The sequence below is a fragment of the Oncorhynchus keta genome, unplaced genomic scaffold (assembly GCF_023373465.1).
Source record: "Oncorhynchus keta strain PuntledgeMale-10-30-2019 unplaced genomic scaffold, Oket_V2 Un_contig_4115_pilon_pilon, whole genome shotgun sequence".
In the NCBI taxonomy this organism is placed as follows: domain Eukaryota; kingdom Metazoa; phylum Chordata; class Actinopteri; order Salmoniformes; family Salmonidae; genus Oncorhynchus; species Oncorhynchus keta.
Window position 1 is genome coordinate 125,310 of NW_026287606.1, and position 9,596 is coordinate 134,905.

Below are 9,596 nucleotides of genomic sequence, written 5' to 3' on the forward strand. Positions count from 1 at the left end.
TCCAACACTGCTACAACTTTTATGTGAAATACTTTGAAATACTTTTTAAAAACAGGTTCAGAAGAATACTTTGGCCTTTTTGATGAAGTACGATTTATCCAAGTCCGAATGATTTGTCTCTGGAACGCAAATGGTATTTCAGCTCCAGATGATTGTTCATTGAGGAGGTATTAGCTAAAGAGCACCAGGTAATATGAATCAGTAAGGCTAGCTGAAGGTAAGAAATTATGGGATTGGCAGCAACAGAGGATGTCTGAATGTGGAACAGAGAACACATAGAATCAATCTGAATGTGGAACAGAGAACACATGGAATCAACCGAATGTGGAACAGAGAACACATGGAATCAACCGGAATGTGGAACAGAGAACATATGGAATCAACCGAAATGTGAACAGAGAACACATGGAATCAACCGGAATGTGGAACAGAGAACATATGGAATCAACCGGAATGTGGAACAGAGAACACATGGAATCAACCGAATGTGGAACAGAGAACACATGGAATCAACCAGAATGTGGAACAGAGAACACATGGAATCAACCGGAATGTGGAACAGAGAACACATGGAATCAACCGAATGTGGAACAGAGAACACATGGAATCAACCGGAATGTGGAACAGAGAACACATGGAATCAACCGGAATGTGGAACAGAGAACACATGGAATCAACCGGAATGTGGAACAGAGAACATATGGAATCAACCGGAATGTGGAACAGAGAACATATGGAATCAACCGAATGTGGAACAGAGAACACATGGAATCAATCGAATGTGGAACAGAGAACATATGGAATCAACCGAATGTGGAACAGAGAACACATGGAATCAACCGAATGTGGAACAGAGAACACATGGAATCAACCGGAATGTGGACCAGAGAACACATGGAATCAACCGGAATGTGGAACAGAGAACACATGGAATCAACCGAATGTGGAACAGAGAACACATGGAATCAACCTGAATGTGGAACAGAGAACACATGGAATCAACCGGAATGTGGAACAGAGAACACATGGAATCAACCGGAATGTGGAACAGAGAACATATGGAATCAACCGGAATGTGGAACAGAGAACATATGGAATCAACCGGAATGTGGAACAGAGAACACATGGAATCAACCGGAATGTGGAACAGAGAACATATGGAATCAACCGAATGTGGAACAGAGAACACATGGAATCAACCGAATGTGGAACAGAGAACACATGGAATCAACCGGAATGTGGACCAGAGAACACATGGAATCAACCGAATGTGGAACAGAGAACACATGGAATCAACCGGAATGTGGAACAGAGAACACATGGAATCAACCGGAATGTGGAACAGAGAACACATGGAATCAACCGAATGTGGAACAGAGAACACATGGAATCAACCTGAATGTGGAACAGAGAACACATGGAATCAATCTGAATGTGGAACAGAGAACACATGGAATCAACCGGAATGTGGAACAGTGCAGAGTAAATTACAGAGTGAAATAATGTCTAAGCTGAAAGCATCAATATGCACAGATGTCATTCACTTCAAGCCGTTGATATAATGTTACGTTTTTACACTCACAACAAAGTGAGACACTACTATACACAATGTATAATAAAGCCTGTCTGTTTGTCAATGTTGATGAGCACCTATTTGGACCAATGGGCTTGTACTTGCTTCATGCCTTAACTCCTCACACCATTTACACAACACTGTATGTAGACTTTTTCTATTGTGTTTTTGACTGAACATTTGTTTATTCCATGTGTAACTCTGTGTTGTTGTTTGTGTCGCACTGCTTTGCTTTATCTTGGCCAGGTCGCAGTTGTAAATGAGAACTTGTTCTCAACTAGCCTACCTGGTTAAAAAAAGGTCAAATAAAATAAATTAAAATAAAAGATAAGGCCAAAACTGTTTAAACTCTAGTCACAGATACCTTGCTAATCGCTATTTAAACTATGAGTTTAGTCACTCGCATGTAACATCACCAATATGTATGTAACTAATTCAGAGTCGGGCTCTCGTGTGGCGCAGTGGTCTAAGGCACTGCATCAAGGTGCTAAGAGACGTCACAACAGTCCCTGGTTCAAATCCAGGCTGTATAACATCCGGCCGTGATTAGGATCCCCATAGAGCAGTACACAATTGGCCCAGCCTCGTCAAGGTTTGGCCCCTGTTGGGGTAGGCCGTCATTGTAAATAAGAATTTGTTCTTAACCCAACTTGCCTCGTTAAATAAAAGGTTACATTTTAAAAATAAGAAGTGACTTTCTTTAAATTCTCAGACGGCACCGAGGAGGACACGTGATAAATGTCTCCAACCTCCAGATTGCGTTCCCATTTATAAAAACATCAATTCCTCATTTCAAAGTAACACTCACTCTCTAAGTTATATCATAAAAATAAAATAAAACTATACAATAAAATCTAGATCAGAATCGCTCTGATCCCTGATTATCATAAACACGGGAATAAGTTAATTCTCTCTGTGAGCCGCCAAACATCGTTCGAATTCATCTCCCGGGTTACCGTGGAAGTCAGTCACTGCGTGTGCTGCCCGCGAGCGAAGTGGCAGGCGAAGTCATACTTGTTCCTGCACTCACAGCCGCAGACATTACACTGGAAAGGGTTCTCGTAGCCGTGGCAACCCATGTGAACGGTATACAGGATGTTGTCGGAGAAGTAGGTGTCGCAGTGCTGGCAGCTGTGCAGCATCTGTGGGTCTGGGTGCTGTGTGCTACCGAGCCGGGCAGGGTACTGGGCTGGCTGTTACTAATGCTCGCTGAGCTGGTGCGTGTGTGTGCACTGTGCTCACTGCTGGGTTCTGGGTCCACAGGGCTGGGGCTGTAGTTCCTGCTATGGCCTGCAGGCGGTTGGAGGTCCTCGGGGCCGGTTGGGGAGGAGGTCTGGTGGTGGTGGTGGTGGTAGTGGTGGTGGTGGGCACCACTTTGACTGGTGGACAAAGATACTGACACTGCAATCGGTGCACCGGAGGCCTGCTGGATGAGGAACGGCTTAACGTCGTTACAGGACAGTCTGTCAGGAGACACAGGGGTCTGGTCCACTGGGGGGAGGTTGGACAACTGGCCTGCCAGCGTAGACAGCTGGTTCAGAGGATTGTTGTCCACCATCATGTCACTGTTGACATCCCTGCTGGCTCCTCCTCCTCCTCCAGTCCCATGGTCCTTCACATCGCTCTCGTACCCCTCGTGGTTCAGGTAGTCTGGTTTCCCCACCACCATGGAGGGAGGGCTGAAGTTGATGAGGAGGTGTCTGCTGTAGCCTCCCAGGCCCAGGGAGCTGCCACTCTTCTTCTGTAGGACGTTCAGCATCTTCTTGTTGGACAGGAAGGCGGGCAGCCCCGCCCCCTTCATGGGTAAAAGCTTGTGGCGGCGCCGGCGGTGGTGGGACAGGTTGCTGCGGTCGCTGCAACGGAAGGAGCAGAGGTCACACTTGTAGGGCTTCTCTCCCGTGTGGGAGCGCATGTGGGCCTCAAGGTGGCGCCGTAGGCAGAGGCAAAGGGACACAGCTGGCAGCGGTGAGGCTTCTCTCCTGTCAAATCAACAAAGAGGGAATGTTTAGGTTTATTTGAACATCTCGGCACAACTCCAACATCCATTAAAATGTAACGTCACACAATATAAATACAAGTTTAAAAAAAACTTTTTTTAAAGATCCTAACTATATGGGTGGTGCAAAGGGGAGGACTGACCATCTGGCATGTTGGGCAAATGCCAGATGGGCCGGTCCATTTTTACCTGTGTGAATTCTGATGTGCTCTATCAGGCGAGCGGTGCCTTTACTGGCGTAGCTGCAGTAGCTACACTTGAGCTTGCCGTCGAAGGTCCTCTGGAAGCCGTCCACCAGCAGCCCAGAGCCGTCGTCCAGAGAGACTTCCACGGACCCATTGTGATGATCACTGTCTGGGAGAGCTGCTACTACCGGGAGAGGAGACGACAACACACAGAATTAAATAGATACTTTACAGTCAAATTCTTTCACCCGGACATTGATACAGAAATTGATACCTCTAAAAAATACCCAACCTCACTGACACACAAAAAAAGCCTAGGTCTGTAGCTCAAATCAGAATTTATCTGGAAGCAGGATTTGTAAAATCACATTTTTACAAGTGATCTATTTTCCGGTGACAAAATATATATTCTGGCAATCTAGTCAGAAACCATTTGTGGCGCAGTCCTGTTTATGTCTGGTGCTCAAAAGATATGAGAGGATCACTTGAGATGCATTAGTGTCATCTATGTTACGTTAATATCTCCACAATATGGTATCTAAATGTAACAGTATAACTTTAGTCCGTCCCCTCGCCCAGGGCTCGAACCAGGGACCATCTGCACACATCAACAACTGATACCCACGAAGCATCGTTTACCCATCGCTCCACAAGAGCCGCGGCCCTTGCAGAGCAAAGGGGGAACCACTACTTCAAGGTCTCAGAGCGAGTGACGTCGCCGATCGAAGCGCTATTTAGCGCGCACTGCCGCTAACTAAGCTAGCCGTTTCACATCCGTTACGTAAACATAAAAACCACTCATTGCTCCTCCAGAGGACCCCTTTCAGATGACGGCCCATCGCCACTAAATAAACACGTTAAAACCCCTGTTAGGTTTTTCCCCGTAGCGCTGGGGTCCTGTTCCACTGGTTTCACTTCCCAAAGAAAAATGAGGGATATGGCTTATTTTGTGGGGCGATTGAAAAAATATATATACATCACGAGTTAAAAGTAAATGACTCTGATAGTGTTCATAACGGTCTCACCGGCTTGGAGGTGGTCGGGCTCTATCTCCCCACCGACAGAGCCCGAGATCATGTTGACATGGTGCGTTTGCTGCGTCAGGTACTCTTGAAAGTCCTTTATGAAATCCAGAGGTTTTAGATCATCATCCATTTGGCAAGATGGGGTGTTTTATGATGACTTCTGATCACTCCCCGAAACCTGTAAAATAAGGAAATAATATATTTTTTTAAAAACAACATTTATTTAACTAAATAAAGAACACCTTATTTACAATGATGGCCTACCGGGAACAGTGGGGTTAACTGGTCTAGGAACAGTGGGTTAACTGCCTTGTTCAGGGGCAGAATGACAGATTTGTACCTCGTCAGCTCGGGATTTGATCTTGCAACCTTTCGGTTACTAGTCCAACGCTCCAACCACTAGGCTACCTGCTTTTTTATTTTATTTTTATTTCACCTTTATTTAACCAGGTTGAGAACAAGTTCTCATTTACAATTGCGACCTGGCCAAGATAAAGCAAAGCAGTTCGACAGATACAACGACACAGAGTTACACAGAGGAGTAAAACAAACATACAGTCAATAATACAGTATAAACAAGTCTATATACAAGGTGAACAAATGAGGTGAGAAGGCAGGTAAAGGCAAAAAAAGGCCATGGTGGCAAAGTAAATACAATATAGCAAGTAAAACACTGGAATGGTAGTTTTGCAATGGAAGAATGGTGCAAAGTATAAATAAAAATAATGGGGTGCAAAGGAGCAAAATAAATAAATAAATAAAATAAATACAGTTGGGAAAGAGGTAGTTGTTTGGGCTAAATTATAGGTGGGCTATGTACAGGTGCAGTAATCTGTGAGGATTTGAATATTTAACATAATGAACCACATGATCATCACATTGTTACAATACCACTGCATGTATGCCATAATCTTTAGCTGATATTGGACTAAATGAGCTAATAACTCCATAGTCCAAAGAATTTAGATGTTCTGTTTAAGGGGCGGCAAAGTAGCCTAGTGGTTAGAATGTTGGGCTAATAACTGGAAGGTTGCAAGTTCAAATCCCCAAGCTGACTGTCGTTCTGCCCTGAACAGACAGTTAACCGACTGCTCCTAGGCTGTCATTGAAAATAAGAATTTGTTCTTACAAGGGTAAATTAAAATAATGTCTCTGGATGCCAAAACAGCCAAAGACTCCCATCTAAACGTGAATCGAGTGCGGTACGGTTCTTGAAACATAAATCGCTCGACTTTTGATAGCACAACAAAATAATTTCACAAATGCAAAATAAACAGTGTACAGTGTTTTTTAACCGCTGCAGCCGACAGTATTTTTCAGTGAAAACATTTTGTGGCATCGGTCTTCCGTTTAGACACAGGTTAGATGCAGTAACGTGTAAATACGGCCGTGTGGGAATCTAACCCAATAAAGGCGTGTCAGTTTAACAACTTAATTATTTTTTCTATGAAAGATGCGGTTATTATGATTCCAAAAACCGTACAGCTATGCGGTTAATGTTCAGACCGGACGTCGCGGCTCTTATTAATAAACTCTCCCTTACAGAAAACGCCTTCATCCAGTGACTCTTTCAATGTAATGGAACTGAGAGTCATGATCAAAGACGAGCCATAACCATAAACCATTATGTGGGCAGTCAGTCACGATGATAAGTATTTTGTCACCCCAAAACATCTCATAACATCTCACGCAGCATGTTGATACACCGCCCATAACTCCACTACTACCGGCGTTGCTCGTTAACGTTAGTTAATATCACGTTAGTAATGTGAGCTAGACATTTTACTTACCAGCTGGTCTTCAATCACAGCACCGTAAAAAATATATATATATATACACGACAACTTACGCTTTCCCATCCGTTCTTATGTTAATTCTAAGACCGATGTCAAGATGGACATTTCAAACACGATCTAGACAATCACAATATATGTGATGACAAGTTAATGTTATGTGGTTGTGCTAAAACAAAGAGAGAGAGAGAGAGAGCAGGGAGCTCTATGTGTTATAGTAGCTATGCAACAGTAAAATGACTCCCATTTCAGAAGCACAGAGCTGACTGTCAGTGAAAAGCTCCTAGTTGGAAATACAACAGCAGAAAGAGAAAGGGGTTTGCCTCGAGAAACATGTTTATTTGATTAAAGATACCCTGCGTATATAAAATTGAAGACACGAGTAAAAGCTGATCACGTTCTGCCAAAGTGAAAGATGCGAGAATCGTTCCACGGTCGCTGTTTCACCCGGTCAATAGGAAAGTGAACACACTCAGATGTAAACAAGAGAAAACATGGCTTCGCCCTTGATCCGGTGCTTCTCAAAGGTGAGACGAATAAGTCATGCAAAAGCGGTTTCTTCGTTCACATTGTTGTTTTTAGGATATGCTGTCTTTATGTAGTCATACTTCATTAGAAATACGAACTTCGATAGTGAGTGGTTTTTTTTGTAACTTTAAATTACCCCATTTCGTAACCTGCGATCACACAACGCGTTGGCTGCATGATAATAAACATGACATAACGTCAGCTAGTTAGTTACCGCCTGCGTCGTTAAACCACAAGTTACTGATGAAGAAATGTCTATCCCATCTGGTCTATCCCAAATGTCTATCCCATCTGGTCTATCCCAAATGTCTATCCCATCTGGTCTATCCCAAATGTCTATCCCATCTGGTCTATCCCAAATGTCTATCCCATCTGGTCTATCCCATCTGGTCTATCCCAAATGTCTATCCCAAATGTCTATCCCATCTGGTCTATCCCAAATGTCTATCCCAAATGTCTATCCCATCTGGTCTGTCCCATCTGGTCTGTCCCAAATGTCTATCCCATCTGGTCTGTCCCAAATGTCTATCCCATCTGGTCTATCCCAAATGTCTATCCCATCTGGTCTATCCCAAATGTCTATCCCATCTGGTCTATCCCAAATGTCTATCCCATCTGGTCTATCCCATCTGGTCTATCCCAAATGTCTATCCCATCTGGTCTATCCCAAATGTCTATCCCATCTGGTCTATCCCAAATGTCTATCCCATCTGGTCTATCCCAAATGTCTATCCCATCTGGTCTATCCCAAATGTCTATCCCATCTGGTCTATCCCAAATGTCTATCCCATCTGGTCTATCCCATCTGGTCTATCCCAAATGTCTATCCCATCTGGTCTATCCCAAATGTCTATCCCATCTGGTCTATCCCAAATGTCTATCCCATCCCATCCTGCCTGTGTCACTGCTTTTTATCTTGTCCTATATAGCCACCACTCTCTCACATTCACTCATGCTGGAGTATATGGATATATTTTCTGTTGCCTGACGACTCAAACTGAATTGTTCCAGTTCTCTATTGTCGCTAGCTTGTCCATTTTAGAAGTGCTCAGAAAGTGACTTTTATGTTTTTAACTGAGTGCCGAAACATTCAAGAGCTAAAAGGTGCTCAAAATTGACCTATTCTGCATACCCCACTTTACCGTGAGACATGCGTGTCTTCACTACTGGAAAAACAAATAAACGGTTGAGTTTGATATCATAAAAGCTTACAAACAGGGTTGTCAAACTATTCTATAATTTCAAAAAAAAAAATATATATATACATTTTTTTTACGTCAATGATCTAAAACCACATAAACTACGATTTTTTTCTCTCTCTCTCTCCAAATTCGCATATATTGTAGCCCTACTTGTGCCCGCCATCGGTTGAGACACAACATGCTCTTGACTACAGGGTGAGTCATTTCCATCATAGAAATGATAGAATATACCTATCCCGTCAGACCACTGTAATTTAGCTGGTACACCATTGAAATTTAAAAATGTAATCAAAATATTTTCTTCTAATTACTACCACAAATATGGCTGCCGGTCCACCCACTGTTGAATAGCAACGTAAAACGGTGATGTCTATTCTAGTATTTCTATGATGTCAATAGGTTTCCTGTGGAGGATTGACAGTATAATTTAAAACTACAGATATTCCCATTGAAGTCAACGTTCTGTGATGTCTGAACCTCCAACCATATTGCCATATTTTGTAGCCCTACTTGTGCCCACCATTGGTTGAGGCAACATGATCTTGAGTACAGGGTGGGTATAATGTTTTGGCGGATAAAAGTACTAAAATGGGAATCAAATTGGAAATACTACTTAAAAATGAATTAATGCTTTTGTAGATGATTTATATTTAAGGTAAATAAAAAATTTTAATAAAAATTAAATGGTCAATTTTTATTTTATTTTTTATTGACAACCCTGTTTTTAAGCTTTTATGAAATCAAACTCAACTGTTTATTTTTTTCTGGTGGTGAAGACATGGATGTCTCATGGTATGGTGGGGTATGCAGAATAGGTCACCTTTAGCTCTTGAATCAATGTTTTGGCATTCATGTCCAAAAAAAGTCACTTTCTGAGCACTTCTATGACGGGCAAATGTGTGTGAAAGGTTTGGTACAAATCACAAGGGGTGCTGTCCAAAAGGGATTGAATTCAAATGGATTGAATCAAATGGATGGCTGCCCGAACAAGGAGTTTGGGTAGCGGGCAAATCTTTTGGGGGATTGAGTAGTGGCAACTTTTTGCCTAGACACCTCAAGTTGTATCGTGTCATCCATCAGCGAAAATGTAACTGTGTTATTTCAGGTTGGTAGGCAGGTGTCCCGACCATGGAGTGTGTGCCAACATGGGCTGCGGAACAGATCCACCCAACCAGACATGTCTGCAGAGCAGGCTGCTGCCTGGGGGTCTCCTACCCTCCACTACAGACATATTCTGAGGAGGAGGATGATGGGATGCTGGTGAGTTGAGCATGCCGGATATACAGTAGGCAGA

General features: G+C 43.0%; 1 pseudogene; it reads right to left on the bottom strand.

The window, feature by feature from the left end:
- Window positions 1–1,272: 1,272 nt before the first annotated feature.
- Window positions 1,273–4,969, bottom strand: LOC127924496 (zinc finger protein Pegasus-like; annotated as a pseudogene).
- Between the last annotated feature and the right edge of the window lie 4,627 nt (window positions 4,970–9,596).